This window comes from Sminthopsis crassicaudata, chromosome 5 (assembly GCF_048593235.1).
Source record: "Sminthopsis crassicaudata isolate SCR6 chromosome 5, ASM4859323v1, whole genome shotgun sequence".
Lineage (NCBI taxonomy): Eukaryota > Metazoa > Chordata > Mammalia > Dasyuromorphia > Dasyuridae > Sminthopsis > Sminthopsis crassicaudata.
This window is the reverse complement of record NC_133621.1, coordinates 61445226-61472398: the sequence shown is the minus strand read 5'-3', so window position 1 is coordinate 61472398 and position 27173 is coordinate 61445226. Positions and strand designations below refer to the sequence as shown.

The window sequence follows — 27173 nt, the reverse complement described above, 5'->3', positions numbered from 1 at the left end:
TCATTTCAGTAAAGACTATCCATCAGTTGGAGAATAGCTGAATAAATTGTGGCATATTAATGTAATGGAATACTATTATGTTCTAAGAAATGATGAGCAGCCAGATTTTAGAAAAACTTTGTAAGACTTATATAAACTGATGCTGAGTGAAGTGAGCAGAATCAGGAGAACATTGTACACAGGAATAGCAACATTGTGGACTGATCAACTTGGATAGACTTAGACCATTAGGTCTAAGATAATTCCAAAGACTCATGGATAGGAAATACCATCCACATGCAGAAAAAGAACCATGGAGTCTAAATGCAGATTAAAGCAAATTATTTTCACTTTTTTGGTCTTTGCTTTTTTATGGGTTTTCCCCTTTTTCCCACAACATGAGTAATGTGGAAATATGTTTAATATGACTGTACTATAATCTATATCAGGTTGCTGCCATCTGCGGGGGGAAGAAGGAAGGAAGAAAAAAATTGGAACTCAAAATCTTATAAAAATATTGAATGCCATCTGTACATGTAATTGAAAGGGAATTATGATAAGTGGAGGGTGGGAGAAGAATCATCTCAGTAAAAAATTTCAGATATGGGAATTGTAAGATTACGAAATTTGTTAGAATGAGATTGAACTAAAAGCAATAGGACGTTATGTGCCATCTTTGGTCAGAGAACCATAGGATTTTAGAATTTGAAGAGACTTCAGAACCCATCTAATGTAATTTTTCACCCATCTCAATGTAGGAATTCTTCCTACAATATCTCTGCCATCTAACTTGAATATATTTAATGACTTTCTCACAAAACAGTTCATCTTCTATTCAGGTAGTGATTCCTTAAGTTGGTCTGAAATATGCCTCCATGTAAAATAAAATGTGCACACCTTAGTCACAGTTCTCCTTTTTTGGAACTATACAAAAGTCTGGTCCCTCTCCCATGCGACAGACATTCCTATAGTTGAAAAAAACAAAGAGGTCCAATTTCTCAGTCTTTTCTTCCATAAGCTAAATACCATCCCTCTCCCAGCTCTCATTATCATCCTTTCTGTGATAGAAATTCAAGATCCTCCAGAACTCCTGGCAATTCAGTGACATTCTGGACATAGGACAGAAGGAGAAGGGACAAGGATGCATCCCATGGTTAGGCCGCACCTGTAGGAACTTGGAAGAACCATTGTTATGTAGGATTTGAGCTAAGAGTGTCTCTGATGTGTTGGGAGTAATGTTTGTATATTTTTTCATCCTTCATCTTTGAAATAAATAACCCTTTGTAGAAACTTTCTAAAAAACAAAAACAAGGACAATTACAGTCGTTGTGTAGAGGACCACTTAGGGAAAGGATAAACTTAAAGGCAGGAAGCCCAAACAGAAAGTGATTGCAGTCATCTAGATTGTGAGATTGTGATGGTTTGTACCAAGGTAGCAGTTTTTTGAGTGCAGAGAAGGTGCATATACCAGACATATTATGGAGGAGGAAACAGCAAGACCTGCCAACAGATTGGATGTGTGAGATAAAAATCTAGAACTAAACACAGCACTCTTGAAAAGAGACGTTAGGGCATATAAGTAAAAAGCTCTGGACTAGGAAACACAATGCTTGAATCTGGCCTTGACCATTTTCTTAAATAGTAATAAATTGTTTCATCTCTCAAGATCTGATTTTCCTCATTCAAAGTATATCAAGATTAGATTGTATAACTACTTTCACCTGTATAATTATAAAGACATTGTTTTCTAAAGATTGGTTAAAGAAAACGTAAAGATCACAAACTTAAAGTAGGATCATGGATTTAAAACAGGAAATGAATAGGCATTTATATAGCACCTATCATGTGGTAGGCACTTTATAAATATTTAACTTGGTTTTTTTTTCCCCTAGTAAAATAAATTTATTAGAGTAGATATTAATTTTAAAAGTCTATCGAAAAATCAACTCCACAAGTACAAGTAAATATTTCATTTGTTCCCCACAACAGCCGAGAGAGGTAGGTGCTATTATTTTCCCCATTTTATAGTTGAAGAAACTGAGGTAGAAAGAGATAAGTGATTTGTATAGGGTCACACAGCTAATAAGTAAATTTATACAGAATTTTTAAAATTTATCTTCCTGAGTCCAGGCCCAGCACTCCAACTACTATATCACCAAGCTGCCCCAAGGGACATTTAAGCTCAATGTTCTGGCCCCCTCATTTTGAAAATGAACAAATTGAGCTGCAACTAAATTAAGGGATTTTCCTCCCCAAGATCACACAGGTAATGGCAGAGTTGAAATTTGAATCAAGGTCCCCTTGAATCACAGAATTTCAGAGTTGGAAGTCACACTCAAAATGAATCTTGATTTCATATACCCAACAAGAAGCCTTTGCTTGAAAACCTCCCCTTTTATGGGGAATCCCCAACCTCCTGAGTCAGCCTGTTCTTCTGGTGGGCAGCTCTAATTGTTAGTAGCCTTTTGCTGTATTTAACTTAAACTTGTCTTTTTGCAAAGCCAGTGGTGTTCCTTATTTCCAAATCTAGGATGCAGGTTATTGTAATATAATAAATTAATAAAAACATGTAATAAGATAAAAAGTGATAATATAATATAATGACCAAGGTTAGCTGGGCCATGAAAAGAAGGAATATGGGATCTTAAAAGAAATATTGGCACTGTATTCTAGCCACGTCAGCTGAGTAGTCACAGGCTGATGCTTAAGTGGAAGGGAATCCCACTGTAGCATTCAGAAAAGGGACCATACGAAGATCAGGGGACTCTTTGTGCCTTGAGCAAAAGTGACAGTCGGTCATCGGGCCAAGATCCTGGCAGCTTGATCGGGGATGAGTAATGAGTGTCCCCAGCAGTGACGGCCAATCCTTCTCCATTCTCTGTCCTCCTGCGCCTCCTCATTTTTCAGTGCTCCTCCCTTTCCTGAAGAAAAGTTGAAGATCTTCCATAAGGGCAGGAAGCATAAGTGAGCAAAGGCTGTTAACTAACTGCACACACGCCTTTCCCCTTCTCCCACTGTGACCAACTCCATTCAGTGCTCAGTTCCTTCTTAACCCCCATCCACCCTACAGCTAAATGGCAGCAGGAATAAGAGAGACAGACAGAATGTGGTTCCAAGTCCCCGAGGGAGTACGTACCCACGGCACACCCTTGTCATGGCTCAGCTTTGGGGCTGAGCGTTGATTTATGTTCAGGAAGAGAATGTGAATGTAAATGCAAAACGAGTGGGTGTAGCAATGAGACATACTATGTATGACGCGAGTATTATAATGTCAAAGATCAGAAATAAAACTACTCTCCTCTTGCAGCCAGGAAGCAGTTATTTGTCATCTGGACTACACCCTCATCATTTCTTCTGAAAAATAATTTGTATCCATATTCTTCTTTTCTATATTTAAATATAAAGATATATCCTACACTCATTTCACCTATTCCTATATTTGTTGATCTAATGCCGAGAGATTCCCTCTGATTGTTTGTCTTATTTATTGTTTTATGATAGGATATTATAGGATTTCATTATAGAATCACAAATTCAGAGCTGGAAGGAAACTTACAAGTTATCTAATCCAGCCCTTTCATTTTATAGCTCTATTACAGGGTATTAGAACCATAAAAGGGATGTGATTTGTCCAGAATATATAACACAGGGGAAGAATTCATCTTCATGAATTCAAATCCAACTTCAGCTGTATGGACTCACTTAACCCTGTTTGCCTCAGTTTGCCCCTCTGTAAAATAAGCTGAAGAAGGAAGCAGCAAATGACTCCAGTATTTGTTAAGAAAACTGCAAATAGAGTCATGTTTCATGACTGAACAAAAATATGTAGTCAGGGGTGGGATTCAAGCCCTGATTCTTTCACTACAAAGCTCTCTCAGAGTTGCCTCAGGGATGGGGCAGCATCATTAGTGATTTAATCAGATGGCTTGAATTCAAATCCTGAGTTTGTGGTACCTCATCTCTAAGGCTTTTATAAAGTCACATGAGCTATAATGGTTTCTTTACTTCTCACCAAAGAATCTCAATTCTTACTCTACCAATATGGTGTCAATAAGCTACTTACGAACAATTTTAGTCTTGGCAAATTCACAGGGCTCAGAACGGGAACTGGATTTATTATCTCAATTATATAAGGCCTCCTGGGGAACAGCTTCCTCTTCCAATACAGTTGGGCACGATCTTTGCAATTGGTAGTTCAGCTGCTTAGAGGCTGAGTAATCCAAGATCATACAGTAAGTATGTTTCAGAGTTGGGAATTTTGTGCTAATTCATAAGAAATTCTGATTTATAGGCATTCCTGGGGCATGTGGCTTACAAACAGTCCCAGAGACAGAGATTTTCAGTGTTCAGTGGTAACTTCAAACTCAAATGTGGTATGCGGATTTCATTATTCAAGGGTCAACTTTGAGACCAACTTTTCAAAACTCAAAGCCCATATTCTTTTAAGCAGCTATCCCTGACATCATACTCGAGAAATGATATCATTTCTGAGAGACGAGCACAGGAAGAAGTCTCTTCCTGTTTAAACTCAATCTTTAAATGAACCTCCATGTATAAAATATTCATCCCCAATCTTTTATAAACAACTTCTGCTCTACCTGTTTGTTTTTCTTTTAGCTTCTAAAAATAAGCATCTAAAAAAAAATCAGCACCAAGTATAACTTAACTGGCCTGGCAGGACCGTCTTAGGGATTTGTTTTCTTCATTGATTTTCGTTTACTAGATTAATATCCAGAATTGTCAGAGGACACAAAAGCACTTTGAAGACTAAAGTGCTATTCAAATGTCAGGTACTATCATGACCAATCACTGGGTTACTCTTTCAGACTCTTAAATAGCCTTTGTAATTAGGTTGCATTTTATCTCTCCTCTTTCTTAACTGAAGATTCTAAGAAATGCCTGAGGTATTAACTTTCTGTGGGCTTGCCAGAGCAAGAGGGCCATCATACCTGTGGAACAGTAGCAAAAGTTGATGGGGGAAATCCAGTCACAAAGAAGCTGAGCAATTTGTCTGAGGTTACATAAGGGCTTGGCCACAGTGCCAAGATTTGTATCCGGAGTTCCTGGCATTGAAGTCTCTTGCTCAGTCTGCTAGCCTCACCATGTAAAATAAGTATGGAGCCACATATCCAAGTCCAAAAGGAAATCAGGCAGCAAGGGCCAAGGCTGATTAAACTCATCCATCTCCTCATTTCTTATTTTGATTTTCCTTAAAAAAAAAAAAAAGTCCATATTTTTATTTATTTAGTTAGTTAGTTATCTATTTGTTTGTTTGTTTGTCGGGAACTTCCCAAGAAGCAAATGTTTATATTTCCTTACTCTACTGATAGAACAATATTGTTATTTGTTTCTTTTTTAATGGTGGGGACTCCAAAAAGGAGATGACATTATGGATCAGTGAAAATGAAGTATAGGAATTGAGTACATCAGGGAGGTGTTTTTAGTTGTTTTATTTTGTTTTGTTTTTCATGACTGGCTCCCCTAATACCGAATTTGCCTCTATAGAACACTAGATAATACTTTGAAAACCCTCATGATATGGTGAGCATCTAGAGAAAAGGAACTTGGATGGGGACAGTGCCTTGAAAATGAGTTGAAGGAATTGGTTATGTTTAGTCTGGCAACTAGAAAGCAAGGTGGATAGAATGCCCAGCCTGAAGTCAAGAAGACTCATCTTCATGAGTCCATGTCTGGTCTCAGATCTGTCTGATCTTGGGCAAATCACTTAACCCTTTTTGCCTCAGTTTCTTCATCTGTAAAAACGAGCTGGAGAAGGAAATGACAAACTGGTATAGTATCTTTGGGGTCATGAAGAGTCAGACATGACTGAACAGTTCTGGAGATGAGATGTAGTATGGGCCATGACTTCTTCAAATATTTAAAGAGTTATCTTATTTAGGACATATTAGGTTTGTTCTATTAGATCTCAGAGGAGAAAAGCAAGAACAAACAAGGTCAATTTTGGCTCAATATTAGCAAAAACGTCATAACCATCAGAGCTCTCCCAAATGGGATAGCCTTTCTCAAGAGATTATGGCTTCAGCCTTTGTGGAGGTCTATCAAGTATGTTATAGTGAGAATTTCTCTTAGATATGGATTGGGCTAGGTAGCCACCTAAGGTCGCATCCAATTCTTAAAGTCTGATTCTCTCATATTCCCCTTTACCTCATCATTTTTGCTGTAGCCATATCTAATGACTCTTTTCCTAAAACATATCCAGTTTTCCTGCCTTCAAGCATTCCCACACTTACACCCTATTACCTGCCCTTTTTCTTCAATCTGTCGAGATCCCTCGTCATGCAGCAAGGCTCAGCTAAAATATCCCCTAATCTTCTATGATTTCCTTGATTTAGAAGTGATCTCTCCAAATTCTGTTCTTCCACAAAATTTTATTTTATTTTATTTTAGTCACTACTCTATCCACTGTGTCATCTAGCTGCCCCCACAGAACTTTATTTTAACCCCTTTTTAAAATCACATTAAATCTCATAGTATAAGGGTTTGGGTACATATCTGCCTTATTTCGGGATATAAATCACATTTTATTATCTTAGCAATGAGCACAGGGCAGTGGGCACTCTATGCATATTTGCTGCATGAATAAGAAGCCATTGGTACAGATTACTAAGAATCCTAGTCCACAGTTCCTTTCTCTTACTTCAGCTCTGGGAAAACCCCATCCCAAAATCCCCATTTCACAAACTTTTCCACATTGGAATCTGTGCCCTTTCCTATGTGAGCAAAGCTGCCATCAGCAAAGTCAAACTCTTCATATTGAATTGTCACTCCTTTTTGATGCTTCAAGGAAGATGATGTTCTTTTCATGACCAGATAATAAAATAAAATATCTCAAAATCTAAAGATTGAATTGTATATCTATCAAGCCAAAAAGATGAGCTTATTGAAAAAAAAAAACAATTTTAGTAGTTTGGGTACTTTCCTTGTGAACTTTTAAAAAATTCATGTAAGATTTCTTTTCCAAATATAAAACTACTCTGTAAAATTGGGCAAGCTGGGCCATTGAACATGGCCTTGCAAAGATGAGTTCCATATAATCAGTGATTTGGTAGCTGTTATTTCCTAGTGGTAACTAAACTGTGTTTTATTAAAATTGAGTAGGTTCCCTCCTTTACTTCCAGAATACAAATTTTGTTAGTAAGCAGTTGTACCATATAGTCTCATTATGTACCATTGTTGCTAGCATTAGCCAAAACTGGCCCAAGTGAGTAGGCCCGGTAAATAACAGTTCCAGGTAATCCAAAATTTCAGTGGTGTAATAATGAATACTTCTTTTCTCTGCACACATTCCAGGAAGAAGTGTTTTAATCTGAAGACCAGTGTATTAATCAGAATTAAAGATCTATTATTAAATCTTCCAAAATCATATTATGTGAACTTGAAAGATATGGATATGTTAAACTACTGCTACAGTATCTAATTGTCTATAGGAAGTAAATATTTGAAAGTATATATCCTAAGGAAAATTGAAGTATACTACTTTTTTATGATGCTTACATGGGGAAAATAATAGCAAATGACCAATCAGGCCAAAAGAGAAGCAAAGATAAACATGTAGGAGAACCATGTAATAATGAAGGAAGGAAAGGAGACCAGAGATTTCTGTAAGAAGTTATTTTTTCAAAGCATTGGTGAATGACTTGAAAATTAATATTGATATCTGACAGCTATTTGGGGGTTGCTTTAAAAATATGTTATTCTCTGCTTGCCATACTGTAAATGATAAGAAAAAAAAAATAAGAACGAATGCTCTGTAGTTACAGTGATGAACAGCCCCAGAGAAGAAATGAGAAAATGCACCTCCTTTTTTCCCTTTTGATCTAATTTTTCTTGCACAGCTTGATAAATGTGGGGATGTGTCTAGATTACACATCTAATTACACATGTTTAATCTATATTGTATTACTTCCTGTCTAAGAGGGGAGAAAATGAGGGAGGGAGAAAAATTTGGAAGACAAGGCTTTGCAAGGGTGAATATTATATTGAAAGTTATTTTTGCACATATTTTGAAAAATAAAAAGCTATACTTTTTGTTTTCTTTCTCATTTTTTTCCTTTGGCATATGATTTTTCTTGTGTGCAACATGATAAATGGAAATATGTATAGAAGAATTGCACATGTTTAACATATATTGGACTATTTGCTTCTAGGGGAGAGGTTGGAGGGAAGGAAGAGAGAAATTTTTGGAACACAAGGTTTTGCAAGGTGAATTTTCAAAATTATTATGCATATGTTTTTAAAATAAAAAGCTATTATTTAAAGAAAAGAAAAGAAAATGCACTTCCCATATTTCTTTTCAGAGATGAGAACTTTAGTCTGGAACATGACAAACCCAATATGATTTGGGGTATGTATTGATTAGTTTCACTGAGTTGTTTTTCTTTCTCCTTTAAAAAAAAAAAATTCTTGGCTCTCTAGGGAGGATAGGAAGAGAGATTTATTTGGAATTAAGTGTGATTCAAAGGAGAAGGAAAACAATATTTTTAAGCTGTTATGAAAAATATGTTGGTTTCAATGGTGGAAATACTTGAGAATATGGAATCCTGAGGTACTTAGTCCTTTTGGCGCCTAATAGGGAATGAATCAATAGAATGCATCAAAAGATGCAAATTAACTTCTCAATAGTATACTTAGGAAAGAATCCTAGGATTTGCAGTTTGAGATAGAGATCATGTAATCATAGTGTCATAGATTTAGAATTGGAAGATATTTCCCTTATTTTTCAGATTAGGAAACTGAGACCCAGGAACATTAAATAATTTTTCCCAAGCTCATAAAGTTTGCGTATCATTCCCCTGAGTCCAGAGTCAGTGTTCCTTCTACTCTTCCCATGCTTCCTCCAGTTTATAGAAAGGAAGGCTGAGCTCCCAAAAAGGGGAAAGTGATTTGTCCAAGTAGGATCATATATTTAGATCTGGAAGGAAGCTTAGAGGTCATCTAACTTAATCTATCCATTTTCTAGTTGAAGAAACTGAAGCCAAGAGAGGTGATTTATACCACTTGACCAAAGATTCAAACTCAGGTGACTCCACATCGAGTAATCTTCCTGGCAGACCCACATTGTCTCCTTGTAGCAGGACTGAGATTTGAACTCAGGTCCTCTGGCTCCAGATTCAGTGTTCTTTCAACAATATTTCATGTCAAACTGGCTTTTTAAAAAAATACGTTAAGTATTTATTGAATATATATTTGTACAGAAAAAAATTATCAATACCTACCTTATACTCATAATCTAGTAAAATTACCTCAAAGATCTGAGAATATAGTTAAAACTCCTAAAATAAGTTATTTATATTTTCCAACCATCAGTGAGTTTCCTACACCTGAGACACTTAGCATATCACTTTTAATATGAATTTCCTCTCTCCTTAACTTATAAAACTTAACATTTTTAGAATTGATTCTCTTTGATATATTTGTATATAAAATATTTGTTTAACAGTTAAAACTGCTGCTAGGTCAATGACACCAAGGGCTGTTGATGTGCTTAAGCCTCTCACAGTGCTGAGTTCAAATGTAGAAGAGTCTACTCTCTAATAAGAATCTGACTCAGACTCTCTTTTCACATTCTTTGACTCTTTACACCTTCACCAATCTGGGGAAATTCGCTTAGAACTTAGATTTGGTTCCTGTCTGGGGACACCCCAAAAGGAAGGAGTAAAAAACTTGTCAGTGTACAATGTGAATCAGGTGTGAGAAAGCTATCTGTTTCCTCTACACAAAAGAAATACTTACATCCAAACCCACCAATGGGCCTTGATGGAAAGATTTAAATTAAGATACTAAAACTTAGAACTACTCTTATTCTCTCCCCAAAGTTCAGACTTTAAACTATCCAAGCATAAAACATTGTGAAAGATTGCTAAATCAGCATTTCAGATATCACCTGTACTCTGCACCTTCCAAATAACTCCATCCAGGTCCATGTCCCTTGAAAAGCCTGAGGAGAGGTCAGTCACTTCCTCCCGCTGATGGCCATCTTCCTCAAGAAGCACTGTTTCTAGCTATAAGAGTATACCGAGGAAACAGAGTGGACAGAGCACTGGGCCAGCAATGAGAAAGGCTAACTGTGTGAGGCAGGGCAAGTCAGTTAACTTCTATTTACCTCTGTTTCCTCATTTATAAGTTGGAGCTAATAAGAACACCCACCTCACAAAGCTGTTGTGAGGATCAAGTGAGAATTATTTCCATAAAGTTGTTTAACACACTGCCAGCCCATAGCAAGTGCTACATAAACGTCAGCTATCATCGTCGTCATTGTCATCAACATTATTAAATGTGTTATTGTTCAGTCATTTTTTGGTTGTATCCAACTCTTCATGACTCTATTTGGAGTCTTCTTGGCAAAGATTTGCCAAAGGTTTGTCATTTCCTTCCCTGGCTGATTTTTTACAGGTGAGGAAACTGAGGCAAGCAGAGTTAAGTGACTTATCATGGGTCGCATAAACTCTTACGGGTCTGAAGTCAGATTTGAATTCAGATTCTCCATTATTAAATATAGCTAGAACTAGATGAGGATCCAAAAGTTGGGACCTCTTAAACACATAAAGTTGCTTCTTAAACTAGCATATCCATTCCAGGATAACTGTTAGGTTGCCTATTTTTAAGAAATAAAACAGAAGTCAGTGTCCAAAGCCCATGTTTATGTTTGTCTAAGCCAAAACGTGTGCTTTATCTCACTAATGCTCACAGTTTGTTATTTCTCTCAGCACAGGGATAAGGGCACAAACCCTCTCCCCTCCAAAATAAGCTCAAACAATTTGGATATGTCCTATAGAAAGAACAGAAGAGAGAGAGTGAAGACAGAGTTCTCCCTTTCAAAGATCCAGTAAGTCAGTGGCTCTTCCTGTTGGAATTGGCCATTGAGGGGTTTCTTCATTGTTCCAAAGTGTCCTTCAGCAGGCGTTCTTATCTTAAAAGTGACTGGTAAAAGAGGTCCAGCTCTGTTTCTGAAAGATAATGAAGATTAATTTCCATAGTGATTTATTAACTACTTCTCATCTCAGAAAATCACAACAGTATTTTAAATTCTATTAATTCCATTTTATTTTTAAAAATTAAGTCCATGGCATACAATATTTTAAAAAGGGGGGAAGCAAGTCATGAACTCCTCTCCATAGACACTTGAATGTAAATGAGCTCAATAAGAATATAGTTCATTACATTAAAAATATGATAGAGACACTGAATTTTTGAACTTGGAAAACTCCATTACATGGAAGCAAATATAGGGAAGTTAAAGGCAGCTGGGTAGTGCAATGGATAGAGTGCCAGACTTAGAGCAAAAGGTGTTGCTTCCTGAGTTAATAATATCTGGCTTTATAGGCACTAACTGGTGATCCTTGGAAAGTCATTTAAGCCACAATTTCCTCGTCTATAAAGTGAGCTGGAGAAGAAAATGGCAAATCACTCTGGTATCTTTGCCAAGAAAACCCCAAATTAGATCTCAAAAAGCTGGCTATGAAAAGGAGTGAATAGAAAAGGGAAGACAACCGGATAAAGTTAAAGACTAATCAGCTACATATCTAATCTTTCCAAATTTTGCTTTCTATGAAGCTGCCTTAGTTTTGCTAATGTAGATGGCCTTCAAGAACAAAGTTCCCAAACAGTGTGCTTTGTGACTTCATTTGGATTCATTTCACAGAATTATACAAAGTTGATCCAATTAGATTAATATGAAGAAAAAATGATGAGAGGCAAGATTCAGACCTTCTTGGGGACATGGACTCCCATGTCACTGTTAAAAGTCAATAAATTACTATCCAATGTATCCCAGTAGGTTCCTGTTTAAACATGAGCTCCTTGAGGGACAGGGACTTTTCTGTTTGTATCACCACCACGAAGCAGAGTATAAATGATTAATAAGTGCTTTTTCATTCATTCAGTTATTGCCCCTAGAGTCAAATGCAAATTTCCTTGTATACTTTTCAATCCTTTCACAACCTGGATCCAACTATCTGTCTAGCCTCATATGCTGTTATTCTTCACAGACTGTACATGCCCTTCTTTCTGGTTCTTACACACTATGTACCATTTCCAATCTCCCTGCCTTTACATAAGATGTCCCTAAGACCCGGAACACACACTTTTCACCCATGCCTCATAGCATACCTTCAACTCAGTTCAAACATCATCTTCTAAATGAAGTCTTTTCTGATTGCCGCAAGCTACCTCCTCCCAATCTTGTATTTATGTATTTGTTGGATGGATGGATGGATGGATGTGGATGGATGGATGGATGAATAGACAGAAAACAGACAGATTAGTCTATATTTATAAATGTGCATATTGTCTCCTCTGATAAAAAAAATAGATCCATGATTACAGAAACCATTTCTTTTGGGTTTTGTGTTTGTATTCCCAGTGCTTATCATCATATGTAGCACATAGCAAGTACTAAATAAATGTTTAAGGAAAGATTGATTAATTGCTCATATGCTTGATTGATAAGTCAATCAGTAATCTGAGTATAAAAGATTCTTAATTAGCCTCTCGTTTTGAATAGCAAGATAACGTCTGGTTGTTTAGCTTTGTATATAGAGTATCTGGCATATAGGAAACACTTAATAAATGTTAATTTTTTGAAGAAAAAATTGTGAGTTACTAAATCAGATGTAATGCTGGTTTACTTCCAATGGATTATTATTATAGTGAGTGAGGGGGGTGCATGTATTGGAAAGAGAGCTCTTAGCTTTAGAGTCAGAGAACCTTAGTTCAAATCCCTCTCTCAAATGATCATGGACAAGTCTTTGCCTCTCTGTGCCCCAGTTTTCTTCTCTATAAACTAAGAAGATTAGGCTTTTATGATCTCTAAAATCCCTTTCAACTTCAAAGCTATGATCCGGTTATCTCTCTCTTTTCTTCGAGCCCTACAATGTCTATCTGAGGCTGCAGTATCTCATTTCCTCTAGGGTCCCTGAGCTTCCTTTATACTACAATTAAAGAATTATTTATTAAAGAATAATAGGCACGTTAATGGAGACCAGATTCTGTTTGTATAATCTGAACAGACAGATGTGCATTGTTTTCTGCTACTTTTAGATGAGCAATACTATTTACAAGAAATTTTCCTGAGACCACCCAACTCATTTCACATGTAGTCTAAAGTTACTTCCAAGTCCTGGCCTCTAGAGAAGAGAAAATATAATAACTCATTGCCCCACCCAGTTCTGAAGACATGACTTAATCTTGAAAGAATTAGCAATCCTCTCCTGCCAATCAACATTCCTACATCAAATAAAGTACCCCTTTTTATTTAGAAAAAGTAAAGGTGACTTCGGAGCCAAGATGGTAGAACATAGTCAGCAACCCTGCCTAATTCTGTTAACATTCCCCTCCAAACAACTTTAAAATAACTCCTCAAATCATATTTTGGAGCAGCAGAATCATGAGGCCAGAGTGAGATATTTTCCAGCTTAAAACAACTTAAAAGATCAGTAGGGGAGAGATCTATGACAGTGGGGTGGGATCGGGTCCAAAGAAGCAGGAGAACCAGAGGTGGACCTTGGAGGCGTTGCAACAGCAGTAGCAGCATCTTTGGGCACTTTGAGCCCAGAGATGTCTGGGTCATCATTCTTGGGTTGAGCAAAAAGGAGTACTTCTCATCAGTCACAAATAACAGGGGCCCAGGAGCAGTTCCAAGACCAAAAGGGACAAGCATTATTAGGAGAGCAGGGATCCCGCTCACAGTTCTGTGTGGCTGCATGGGAGAAGGAGCCCTTCCTGAGTAAAGAACAGAGAGCAGGCTAGGAGAGCTTATGAAAAAAGTGCTCTATATCACTTGTCAGTTAAGGAGAGACAAATTAAGAACAACTATAAGATACCACCTCATACCTATCTAAAATGGTAAATGATGGAAGGGATGAGGGAAAAACTAATAAACTCTTGGTAGAGTTTATTGGACCAAACATTTTGAAAATCAATTTGGAATTATGTCCAAAGGGCTGTAAACTGTGCAAACCTTTTGATCCAGCAATACCAGTACTAGGTCTGTACCACAAAGAGATAAAGTAAAAGGATCTATATGTTTAAAAATATTTAGAGCAGCTGTTCTGGTGACTAAGGATTGGAAATTGCGGGGATGTTCATCATTTGGGAAATACTGAACAAACCATGGCATAGGATTGTGATAGAGTGCTATTGCACTATCAAAAATGATAAAAGAATGATTTTTAGATAAACATGGCAAAACCTAGATGAGCTGATGCAAAGTGACATAAGCAGAACCAGGAGATCATAGCTAAAATGGTAATATGTTTTGTATGATTTCATATATATAACTGATATTGACTTCTCAGAGCGTAGGGGGAAGAGAATTTGAAAATTTAAATTTAAAAAAAAGAATATTTAAAATAAATAATGAAATATAAAAAACATAAAAAAATAAAAGTGACTTTAGAATCATTCTAATTTCTGACTTCTTTGAATATTACTCATAATCAAGTGGTTTTACTGAGGGCTGTTAGATAAAAATATAAATCTGAAAGTCAATACAACAAATGATATACTTTGTAGAAAATTTTTACTTCTGCATATTTTTTCCTTTCTTTTTCCTGGTTTTTCACATGAATGGCTCCTTTTTCTGCTCAGCTATGTGTTATGACTAAGAATTCTGATTAATAATGCCAAGAATTAAGATCATTGAATTAGATCTAGAAGAGACCTCAGATATAATATTATCCATCCTTTCCACATCCCATTTTACAGATGAGGAAATTGAGACAGTTATTTTACTTGTTTATTTTTTTGTTGTTCTTGTCACTTTTGTCACAAATTCATCATTTTCTTTTTATCATTATTTTAAATTATGCTGTATCTTTTGTTTTTATAGTATCTTTTTTCCAAATATATCTTTCCCCTTCCCTACCAATGTATCATCCTTTAAGAAAAAATAATAAAAAAGAATGGAATTGGATAGGTACAGTGTTCCATATTTATAAGTTACTCACCTCTGCAAAGAAAAGCGAAGTTCTTTTTAATCTTCTCTTCTTTTGGACCAAGGATATTCATTATAATTATACAATATTCAATTTTATTTTTTTGTTCTTACCATTTATACTGTTTGTATATTGTTTTCTTGGTTTTGCTTACTGTAAGCTACATCAGTTTATACAATTTTTCTCATGCCTTTCCGAAGTCTTTATATTTATCATTTTTGACAACTCAATATTCATTTATATCCATTTATCAGATATATATATATATATATATACATATGTATATGGAGATACATATATGTATGGGTACATGTATATAATTTCGAGTTCAGAGATGGCAAATGTAGGTGGGAACTGCAGGACTACTCAACACCAAAATTAAAAATGTAACTGAAATATTTAACAAAATAAATAAAAATGCAAAAAAAACCCCACATATGATGATAATTTGTGGTTTTCTAAGTCAAAATACATTATATAGGGAATCTGTATGTATAGCTTAGTGCCCAATTTCTATTTGAGTTTGAAACTACTGAGACAATTGATTAATAGTTACTTTGTTAAGAATTCTTTGCCACCACAAAAAAGTGCAGTAATTAATAAATTTGAGTGTATGATACTCATATTTTTGTCATTTATTTCTTTGGAGTTCATGCAAAAATTATCTAAAAATGGAATCTCAACCTATAGTTTAAGAAGTCCTGAGCCAGAAGTCCTGGGTTCAAAGCCTGCCTTTGTCACTTGCTACCTGTGTGATCCTATATGAATTAACTCATCTTTCTGGGCTGCTCTTCTAGCTCTAGAATTCAAGCTTCTCAGAGTGCTATGTTGTGATGCTTTTGGATGTAATAAAAAGGTGGGTTATTGAACAGACTCAAATTCAAAGGATGCTTGCTTGCATTAGCTGGAATTTAGCCGTCCTCTGCACCAATTCCTTCATATTGCAAATGAGGAAACTGAAACCCTGAAAGATGAAGAAGCCCATTCAGACTCACAAATAAGAAATGACTGAGGTCCAGAAAGGATGTGATTTGACCAAAGTTATATAGCTCTACAGAAAAGCAGAGTCGCCAGAATGTTTCATTGATTCATTGTAGTTCAATTAAGTAAAGCAAAATTGTGGATTTTATTCCAGTGACAAAATATTTGGCAAAAAATAAGGTAATATCTCTACCCCATCTACTTCATAGGGTCTTGGCAAATCTTAATTACTTTTTAAAATAATAAACTCCCTTATCAATATCATCTTCAGATTTACAAGGCATTTTTCTCACAACACTGTGAGTTAAATAATATATTTCCAAATATTTTTATAGATGAGGACACTGAGTCTCAGTGAGTCTAAATGTTGCTCAAAGTCTCGCAGCTATTGGCATCCCACAAAGCTCAGTTTTGAAACTGGGCCCCACCCCAGTTTTTCCACTATGCCCCACTGTGAAGACACTTCTTTTATACATGTAGATAGGTACCTTATATCTTATATTAGTTTTTGATTATTCATAGAAGTCTTACTTTAAATTCTTATTACTTAACTAATTAAAGAAAGACCTGAAGTCATACATTGACACAGTTCATTATCTTTTATTTTTACTCCAAATTACCCAAGAGGAAGTCTCTTAAATTTAAAACATTTAATTATTTCTACCCTTCTCCTTACCCCACATCTCAGAAAAATTAGGGCAGTATTTTGCATTGCGCTGAGAGGTGATGCTCTCCACACAGAATAGGAAACAAGCAAACATTCTGGTCAGACAGGAAGCTGGAAAAGTTTTCCAGTTTCTTCTTAGCCAGATTTGTAATTGTTTTATTAGTATCTTTTAAAGTTTTATAAATTTCCAGAATGCCAAGCACAGCTGTAAGTGCAAAGACATGTTTATAAGACAAAGTGAAATGATCCTAGATTAATAGCTTTCATTTCTGTAGTTCTCAAAAATTTATAAAATACCTGCCACACAATGACCCTTTGAGCTAAATAGTATAAGTATTTTTTCTCCGTTTTACAATCCACAAAATGAGGCTCAAAGGGATTTATTTAGCAGCTTGCCCAAGGTCATGAAAAAAGTTGTATTTGAATTAAACTATTGATATGTTTCATATTGCGACAGCATTGTTCATGAATTTATGCTTTTACTGACATTAGGCTACCTCAGAATAAGTGTTTGTTGACTGCCTGATTGATTGTGGCCAGATAAAACCAGATTGAGGTGGTTTCAACACTATTAAGTACTTCTCTCTCAGTTGAGTGCTTGTTACAAACACAATTTTTCATTACTTTTTTTTCTCCCAAAGAATAGATATTAGTCTAGGAAATGTGTAAAAATTGTGGCTTTTAGAGAGACTACTGTTAGAGCTATCATAGAAGGTATTGGTATGGGGAATTCATATATTTCAAGGATATTCAAGCCCACAATAAAACAATAACCCCCAAGCAAAAGAAAATATGGTTGAAAATTCAAAACTGACAAACTATTACTGTGAAAAGCCAATTAATTCTCAGGAAACCAACAAAGATTCCCAGAGAGATCTGGAAGCTAAAGGAGTTATTATTGATTCCTCTACAGAGGATCTACAGAAGAATTTGGAAGGAAGGAAGGAAGGAAGGAGAGGGAGGGCGGGAGAGGGAGGGTGGGAGGGAGGGAGAAAGAAACCATTGTTATGAAGAAAAAAATATTATTGTCACAGGCAAGACAATAAAAAAACAAGTACTAAAAACTGGGGGTAGTGGTAGGGATATTTTTTACTGATGAAACTTATTTTCTCATTTAAGTACCAAAACTGTTATCATTAGTAGTCCAGATTAATCTATAAGATCTGAAAATGTTCACTTGACTATAAAACAACTACTCCAAAAAGGTTGAAGTTTTTTGGGTTTTTGCTTTTTGTACTTTTTTTTTTTTTACTTCAAATGGGCCTGGGAGTCTTGCCTATATTGGGGGAATTATGACATTGATAAATGTATTAAGGAAATGATGACATCTGGTAAATATATTGATATGTTGAGAAACAGAATTGGAAAAATTCCCAAATGAAGGTGGAATATTGTAATATAACCTTATATTTTACCACAAATCATGATAGATAAGAAATATTTTCAAGGGATGAGGATAAATATAGTTATGAGTGGCCTGGAACCTCACATGATTTAAACCTTATTGAAAACTTAAGGGCTATAATTAAGGTTAGATCTGGAAAAGTGGATTTTGTCAAAAGCTTAATAGAGAATGTGATGAGTAGTTTCATGAAAAATGAAAGAAAATGTATTAATTTTGTGAATTCAGTTCCAAACCATATAAAACAATGTAGCTAAGGGGCATGTTACATATGAAAAAGGTTTTTTTTTTTAACTATTAAGTTTATTGTATGTCAATACATTTGACATTTGATTATTTTGTCTCAGTTAATTTATAGACAGCCGATAGGACTTCCAGATTTAGGATATGAACCTAGGAGTCTCCTAAATCAGAATTCTTCCCATGGCTAGCTCTCAATACTTTATTGCTCTCCTCCCATAACTACAGATAATGAAAACTTGACTATCCAAGAGCTTTCATATACTTCGAACTCTAGAGCCAGAAATACCCCCAAAAGATCATCTAGTCCAATGCCCTTATTTTAATCTTAATTCCAGCTGGGCCCAAGAAGGCTTGAGTGATTGTCCAAAAATCACTTAAGTAGTAAATAACAAAATGAGTATTCATATTCAGACTCTTATAACTTCAATTTCAATGCTTTTTCCACTGTAGCATGGTGCTAATCTTAATTACAGGTATGCACCTTCATTGGAAGAAGAAGTATATTTTAACTTTTTTTTTAAGTTAACAGTGAGATAGAGAGATCACAGGAAGTAAAATGGATAATTTGACTATATGACACTAAAAAGTTTTTGCATAAATTAAACCAGTGGAACCAAAATTAAAAGGAAAGTAGGAAATAGAGTATTGAATTTCTCTGATAAAGGCCTCATTTCTCAAATATTCAGGGAACTAATTCTTTATAAAAAACTAGAGTCATTAGCTAAATGATAAATGGTCCAAGTATATGAATAGGCAATTTTCAGAAGAAGAAATCAAACCGTCTATAGTCATGTGAAAAAGTGTTCTAAATCACTACTGTTAGAGAAATGCAAATTACAACAATTCTGAGATACCATCTCATCCTATTAGATTATCTAATATAACAGATAAAATGTTGGAGGAATTTTGGACAAAATAGGGACATCAATGTCCTGTTGGTAGAGTTTTGAACTGATTCAACCATTTTGGAACTGTGCCTGAAAGTTATAAAACTGTGCATACTCCTGAACTACCACTACTAGGTCTATATCAAAAAAAAGATCAATGAAAAGGGAAAGGATTTATTTATATGTAGAAAAATATTTATAGCAGCTCTTCTTGTAGTGACAAAGAATCAGAAATGGATGGAGTGCCCAGCCACTGGGGAATAGTTGAACAAGTTGTGGTATATGATTATGATGCTATAAGAAATGATGAAGGGAATGGTTTCAGAAAAAGCTGGGAAGACTATGAACTGACTCAAAATGAAGCAGAACAAAGAGAACATGTACACAGTAACAGCAGTATTATGATGATAATCAGCTATGAAAGACTTAGCTAATCAATGTAATGATCCAAGACAATTTGAAAGGACTCACAAAGAAAATATTCCCTAAACCCAGAGAGAGAACTGGAGAACGCTGAGTACAGATTTTATGCACACTTTTTTCACTTTATTTTTCTCGCTTTTTTTTTTTTAACACCATGGCTAATGTGGAATATGTTTTGCATGATTTCACATTTATAATTGATATCATATTTGTTTGCCTCTTAATGGGTGGGGGAAGGATTAGTAGAAGGGAATAACTTGGAAATCAAAATTTTTAAAATCATTGTTAAAATAAAACATAATTGTTATTTTTTTTTTATTTGAGGGAAAAAAAGTTCCAGGAAATCGTATGGGGCGTCATTCACATTAAGATGCAGCAGACTGTTTTACTGGAACTTTTTCAGGTCAATCACACATATACACTAAAAGAATCCAATTTGTTTGTACTTTTCAAACACAACCTAAACCAAAATAACAATCCCATCCCAAGGTCTGAACAGAAGGATATCCTGCTACAAGATTCCAAATAAAGTTCAAGTAAAAAGCAGAGTCTCTTTATTTGTTTTTCAGCTGGGTTTCCTTTTTTCATTGCACCTATAATTGTACCAACAGACCATGTGTGCAGCCTGATGTGTCTTTTCATTTTTCCATGCCCCTTCATTTTTTGCTATTGACCTACAGCTGTACCCAGCCCCCTGGCATCACTGCTCCCTTTGCCTGACATTATTTCTCATGAGGATAAGAGGCCTTTATATTGAGTAGGGATTGCTTTTAGTCACCCAGGGCCTAGGAGGTATTGGAGAGGGGATAGAGAGTGAGTGCCCTGCTCACAATGGCTTAATACATCACTGTCATTAAGAAAGGCATTCTGTCTTACAGAAAGTTGTGTCAAAAGTTGAACAGCTAGATATACACCAAAGGCAGGAAATACCTGGTGTATGTGACCTACAAACAAACTCACACTTCCTATATACTATGTTAACATTTATTTTCCAGTTAAAATATTGGTTTGTCTATGAAACTTTATCTTTCTTCTGTGTAACTATAGCAAACATACTGTATTAAATCTGTCAAAGTCTTGACCTTGACATTTTGTATTTGTATTTTTAAATTTAAATTATAGGTAGCAAGCATGTATTTTTGCATGTAAATTTTAAAGATTAAGAGAAAGTGGTTCCTTTTTTAATTTAAAGAAATTTTAAGTTAAAAAACTACGATATATATATTTCTACCATGTTTAACATACACTGGACTACTTGCCATCTAGAGGAGAGGGTAGAGGACAAGGGGGAAAAATTGGACCACAAGGTTTTGCAGGGGTTAATGTCAAAGAATTATCTGTGCATATGTTTTGAAAAATAAAGAGCTTTAATAAAAATGCATAAAACAAAAAAAAAAACTATGATAAATAACCTTCCCCTTTGGACTCCATAGGAAAATGGGCTTTATACCTTTGTAATGTGTATAAATTCAGTGTGTGTATATATACATATGTGTGTGTGTGTTTATATACATATATATGTACAAAAACATGTTACACACACATTACAGAAGTACAAAGAATGTAAGCACAATATACATCACAGAAGTACAAAGCAAAATTTCATATATGTGTGGCAATATGCTATGTATGCACGTATATTTGTGTGTTTGTATGTGTGTGCAGGTGTATTATTATAAATTATAACTATTTATGTTTGTATCGTTTTGTGTATGTGATTTTATCTGGGTAGGGAACTCCCTAAATAGAGACTTCCTTTGTTGATGCTGATCAGCAACTCATCTGTAACTCAGAATTATCTGGCACACTGTGTGGTTAAGAGATCTGCTAAATATGTAACACAGTCAGGACTTGAAATCTGCCCTGAGTCCAAGACAGGACCTTATCCAATATACTAGCTAGCATTTTTATACACTTTAAGGTTTGTAAAGTACTTTACATAGGTTATCTCTGATCCTCCAAATAACCCTGGGACATAACTGATGATATTCCCATTTCACAGACAAGGACATTGAATCTGAGAGAGGTTGAATTTCTTGCCTGGGGTGACATGCCTGTCCCAGGTAGAATTTGGATTTAGATCTTCCTCACTCCAAAACCAGTAAAATATACCACATTACCTTCCAGTTGTGTCTTATTAACCCCAGACAGTGATTGTGGACTCCATGAAGGCAGGAACTTTGCTCGAAGTAAGAGAACATACTAATAATTAGAACTATTCAAAAAAAAAAAAAAATACTTCCCTGATCCCTTAGTCAATTTTCCTTTCTTCACTTTAGACCTCATGTATTTATCATATATTAGAATCTTTTATATATCTGTCATGTCCTACTATGCTACATACTCCATAAAGTCAGATACCTTATCTTATCTAAATCTGCTGTCTACCTCCCAAGCACAGTACCTTGTATGGATTTGTTGTTCAGTCATATTCAATTTTGTCTGACTCTTCATGACCTCATTTGGGGCTTTTGGGGTGAAGATATTGGAGCATTTTTGCCATTTATTTCTCTAGCGAATTTTATACATGAGGATACTGTGGCAAACAGGTTTAAGTGCCTTGCTCAGGATCACATAAGCAGTGCCTGGAAGGTAATTTCTAAAAGTTTATTTAGCTGTAATGAATTCATCCTTCCCATCTGTCCAGTGATTCCACCTCTATCTCTACGTGAGTTCAATTAGTCTTGTCTATGTCTCCCTTTATCATTTATGTTTATTTTTGTGATCTTTTTGTTCTGAGTTTCTCTATCAGAATGTCAGGTCCTTGAGAACTGCAGGCTGCAGAAAAGATGATTTAGACTCCAAGAAAATAAGAGTAACTTGAGGGATACTCAGTACTTAAAATAAATAGAACTATTAAACAGGAAATCAATACATTATATTCTAATAGCAGCTGAATGCAAGCTAGAACAGATTTATAAGAAGCCTTAAAAATGGCCTGAGGTCAAAGAAAAACATGCAGGCAATTACATTTTTTAAAAAATTGGAGATTAAAGCACTTAAGTGACAGGACATTTAATTATACTTAAGAATGTTTTTCTTTTTGATCTTTGTTGAAATTGGGATATTTCAGAGATTGCAAGTCTGATAGAACCATAAAACCCTAGTAAGAACTCTGATACACCCAACACTAGCTAAGGAAGTAAATTATTTCTACACCCACCCCCTTCACATTTGATCATCAAGCACCTTCCTACCTGAAAATATTCAATGATAAATAATTCAGCGTCTTCCAAGGTAGCTTATTTCATTTATTTTATTCTTAACTATTTAGGAAGTTTTCCTTATACAGTGTCCCAAAAGTTTTAGTGCAGTTTTAGCCTGTATTGAACAGTAATATAATGTCATTTAACTTCTACTCATTGATCCTACTTCTGCCCTCAGGATCTGGTTATAAAACCAGGCTGATCCTTCTTCCAAATGCAAATTCTTGAAATATCTAAAGACATTGACCAATTCCCATTTCCCTAAGGAAGGAAAGGAAACTAATTTTTCCTCTTACTCTGCTAAAAAGTCTCATTTTCTTTATCTGATCTTCAAATAGAATAGTATGGTATCCTTCACTATTCTAGTAAATCCCTCCTCCCCAACACATTTCAACTTATAAGTAGCATTTTGATAATGCTACTTATACTACACTAATACTTAGTATGTTCTGCCACCAAGAAGTAGAAGGAGAGGTTGGGGGGAAGAGAGGATATTCATTTTACTCATTCATGGTACCAGTCTTTTAATAACATACCATATTCTGGCATCACACTTGATTCTTATTGAACTAAAAATCCACTGGTTTTTAAATTTCTCCCTACATCCATAAACAAATATCTTTTTCCCATTAACTATAGTCATTCTTATTGTATTGATCCAGCTTTACAAACTAAAATGTATGCCTTTATCCTTAATTCAGCATTATAGTAATAGATCTGACCCATTGTTCCAGGAAGGTTAGATCTTTATGAATTCTGTTTATGTCATTTAAAGAGTTATCTCTACCTTCCAGTTTCATGACATTGAAAATCTGCTAAGTAGGCTATCTTGCCTTTGTTCAATTGACTGTTAAAAAGTTGAATTGTGGAGCAACTAAGTAGTGCAGTGGATAGAGCACCAGCCCTGAAGTCAGGAGGACCTGAGTTCAAATCTGGTCTCAGACACTTAATGCTTCCTAGCTGTGTGACCCTGGGCAAGTCAATCCCAATTGCCTCAGCAAAAAGAAAAAAGAAAGTTGAATCATACAGGGGCTAGGAAAAAGATTTGTGATGTTCCCTTACAGACCTCCTTCTAGGTCATTACCTATTTATCTCTTAAGTTTGATCAGTCTTTCAGTTTTAATTATTACCTGGTTGTCCCATCTTTCAGTCCTTAAGGATATGGGAATGCCTTCCTAATCTAAAACATTTCCCTTATCCATTAGTTTAGTTTATCCATTAGACTTTTTAAAAGATGGGACTAATCTATACTTTTAAAGAAATATGCTTTATTGATGCCTTTTTTTCTTTACTTTAAAATCAACACTGTGGCACTCTTGATGTAGGATAAAGAAAAACAAAACAAAAACAGTTGATGTAGGGATAAAGTAACTAAATCTGATGATGTACATAATATTTGTACCTTACGCTTTAGTGTCATGAGGCAGAATTTAGTTCCATTATCTGCTCTTTTGGACCTTTATTGAATTTTTTTAGGCGTTTTTAGTTGTGTCCAGCTCTTTGTGATCCCACTTGAGGTTTTCTTAGCAAAGATTGTTTGTCATTTCCTTCTCCAGCTCTTTTTACAGATAAGGAAACTGAGGAAAACAGGGTAAAATGACTTGCCCATAGTCACATATCTAATAAGTCACATAAGAAAGATGAATCTTCCTGACTCTAGACCTGACGCTCTATTTGCTCTGCTGCCTATATATGTATTTGTATATAAGTATATAAAAACATATATGTATCCATTAAAATATGCATATGTACCAAGACATGTGGAATATATATCTATATAGTATAAAATATGTGCATATACGTGTGTATATGTAGTGAGTGTGTTCCTATTTCATATGTCCCTCACAACAATGTATTATTATTACACTCATTTTACAGATGAGAAAATTGAAAGTGAGAGGTTAAGGGATTTACCCAGAATCTTACAGTTAATATGTATTTTAGGCAGGATTTGAATTCAGGCTTTCTTGATTCCAAGCCTAGTGAACCTCTATGTTCAGTTGTTAGTGTGATAGAGACAGCCTGCCTCATTCTTCTGAGTCTGGGACACAACGTTACAAGCAGCATGGATGTTTGGGACCAGCCCAACATAGTTGTTCACATGGCCAGCAATGAGGCTCCCTATTAAACTAGGAAGAGTTTATACGAAGATTCCACAGTGAACTTTGAACTGTTTTCTCCCTAGTCGTTCTCTTCGTGTCTCCCTATTAGTATTTAATTTTAATTTCATATTTCTTCTTGATTTTTTCTTAAAGTCCTTATTTGTTTTTACCTCTACTTTCTCTGTTTGAATTATTCATGAATTGAGCTCATAAAGTGCCTGTAATTCTTGTCAGTGGTTATTATTCTTCTCTTCCTTAAGTACTCTAAAGTCGCTCTTTTAAAAACACATGCAGTTATCCCCTCTCCCCCATGAATCAAAGTAAAATTCATAAGTCTATAGTTAGACAGTCTACCTTTTTCTCTTTTGAAAACTCCGGACATTGCTCCCACATTTCTGGTTCGGTGGCACTTGCAGTCTCTTGAATTTCTCAAATTACTGATGGGGGTCCAGCAATGGCTCCCGCAGGTTCTTTTAGTTCCCTGGGATGAAATTCTTCTAGGCGCATTGACTTGAATTAACGGAAACATTCCTTTGCCTTTTCACCTTATTTATACTGGGATAGAGTTCTCTCTTAGTCATTTTTGGTTAATCCTCCTGAGTCTAAAGATCAGTCTCCTTGGTGATGAAAACAGAAGAGAAATAAGCATTAAATCATTGTCTTTTCTCTGTCATCCATTATTACCTTACAGGCCCCCCAAATAGCAATTCTATCTCTTTTTTTTTTTTGTCCTAAATCATGTTGCTCTTTAAGGTCCCTGGGGTTTTCTTAGCATTATAACAAATTTTAGCTAATTATTAGATGTTACCCTTCCTAACTCTTAAGGACTATGTTACTTTAAAATAAATAAATAAATAAAAATGTAAGTTTAATTGTGCGCAATTCGATTCCTTTACCTGTCCTTTTAAAATCTAAGCTTATCAGAATGCTCCTGGGACTGTCACTTTACATCTCCTTAAGATACTTATCTTTTTCCTTCCACATTACAATCATTTGTGACTGGGTTGTCAAAACTTTTTTCCCCTGGGATTCTCCTATCTGCTTGAGGTGACTTTCCCTATGGTTTTCCCATTGCTGAGCATGGGAGCCTATATATCTCTTATTTGAATTTACAGGGGGAGGGGTACAACTGGGGTTAAGTGACTTGCTCAGGGATACACACCAAGAAAGTATCCAGTATCTGAGGCCAGTTCTAAATTCAGGTCCTCCTGACTCTAGGGTCAGTGCTCTATCCATTGTGCATTTGAATTTTTTTTTAATTAACTCCCCTTAATAATGGTATCAGACTTTGTCTGAATTTCCCTTCCCCACCCCTTTTATCTGTTAAAAATTCTAAGTTTAATATGTTCATTTGCTTCTAATTTTTAATAATTTCTATTTGGGCAACTAGTTATTTTTCATTCTACATTTTTCTTCTGCTCCTGAAAAAAATCAGAAAAGCTAACTCAACATACTCTAGTTTTTGCAAAAAGATATAGATAGATAGATAGATAGATAGATAGATAGATAGATAGATAGATAGATAGATAGAGATAGAGATATATAGATATCCATGAAACATCCGAATTAATAGGAACCCTCCAATCATAAATGTTCTACATATATTGATTTCTGAATTAGAAACTGAAAATTAATTTCCTCCATCTCTAGTGGTCTCTAGCCTATTACCACCATAGTATCTCTTCTGTTTTTCTATTCTTTCATCTGTACACAAACGGTATTCACTATGGTTTTCCCCTTCTACTTTGCAGGTTTCCACACTGCTTCTTGATATATATATAATGCATCTCTGCTGGATCTTTTAAATCTGATCCATTCCTTTTAAACAAGCTACATCTTCCCATAATCATCTCAGTTGCATTACATAAAGTTTCACTGATTGTGGTATCCTAGAGCAGGTTTTGAATTCATAGTCAGAAAACGTGGATCCAAACTCTTGTTCTTCCATTTCCTGACAAAATCAAGTTACTTCGTTCCCCTGGGCCTCAGGTTGCTCGTGTGGAAAATTAGGGAGCTGGGCTAGCTGACCTCCCTAAAGCAATGGATCTGTGTGCTACTTCAAGCTTTGACCCTATGGTGGAATTTCTGGTCTTTTTCCTCTTTAGGCTGACTTAACTTTCTTGAGTTTTCTTTCTTCCTTTTTCTTGGTAGGGAAGAAGGAAAGAAGGTACACTGAGATCTCTGTATCTAACATTGGAAGATAATGCTTGAATGAATGATTTTGCATGTAGTCCCATTTCACATAATGCAAGAGAATATTAGCAAAGGCTAAAGATAAAGGGGAAAGAGGAATGAGCTCAATTAGCTGGTACCATTTTGGTTAGGAGTT

The 27173-nt window shown here is 35.4% G+C and overlaps 1 protein-coding gene and 1 long non-coding RNA gene across 5 annotated transcripts in view; one reads left to right on the top strand and one right to left on the bottom strand.

Annotated features, from left to right (window-relative positions):
- The window catches only part of PRTFDC1 (phosphoribosyl transferase domain containing 1), a 97240-nt gene that overhangs the window by 44326 nt on the left and 25741 nt on the right, over window positions 1-27173 (top strand). The window lies entirely within an intron of this gene.
- Window positions 1871-25365, bottom strand: LOC141542507 (uncharacterized). Of its 2 annotated transcripts, XR_012482181.1 has the most exons (5): window positions 25199-25365; window positions 9884-10946; window positions 4929-5188; window positions 4043-4189; window positions 1871-2900 (listed from the first exon to the last, which is right to left on the bottom strand). It is a non-coding gene; the product is annotated as an uncharacterized LOC141542507 (long non-coding RNA). The 2 variants fall into 2 exon arrangements; XR_012482182.1 differs by lacking the exon at window positions 9884-10946.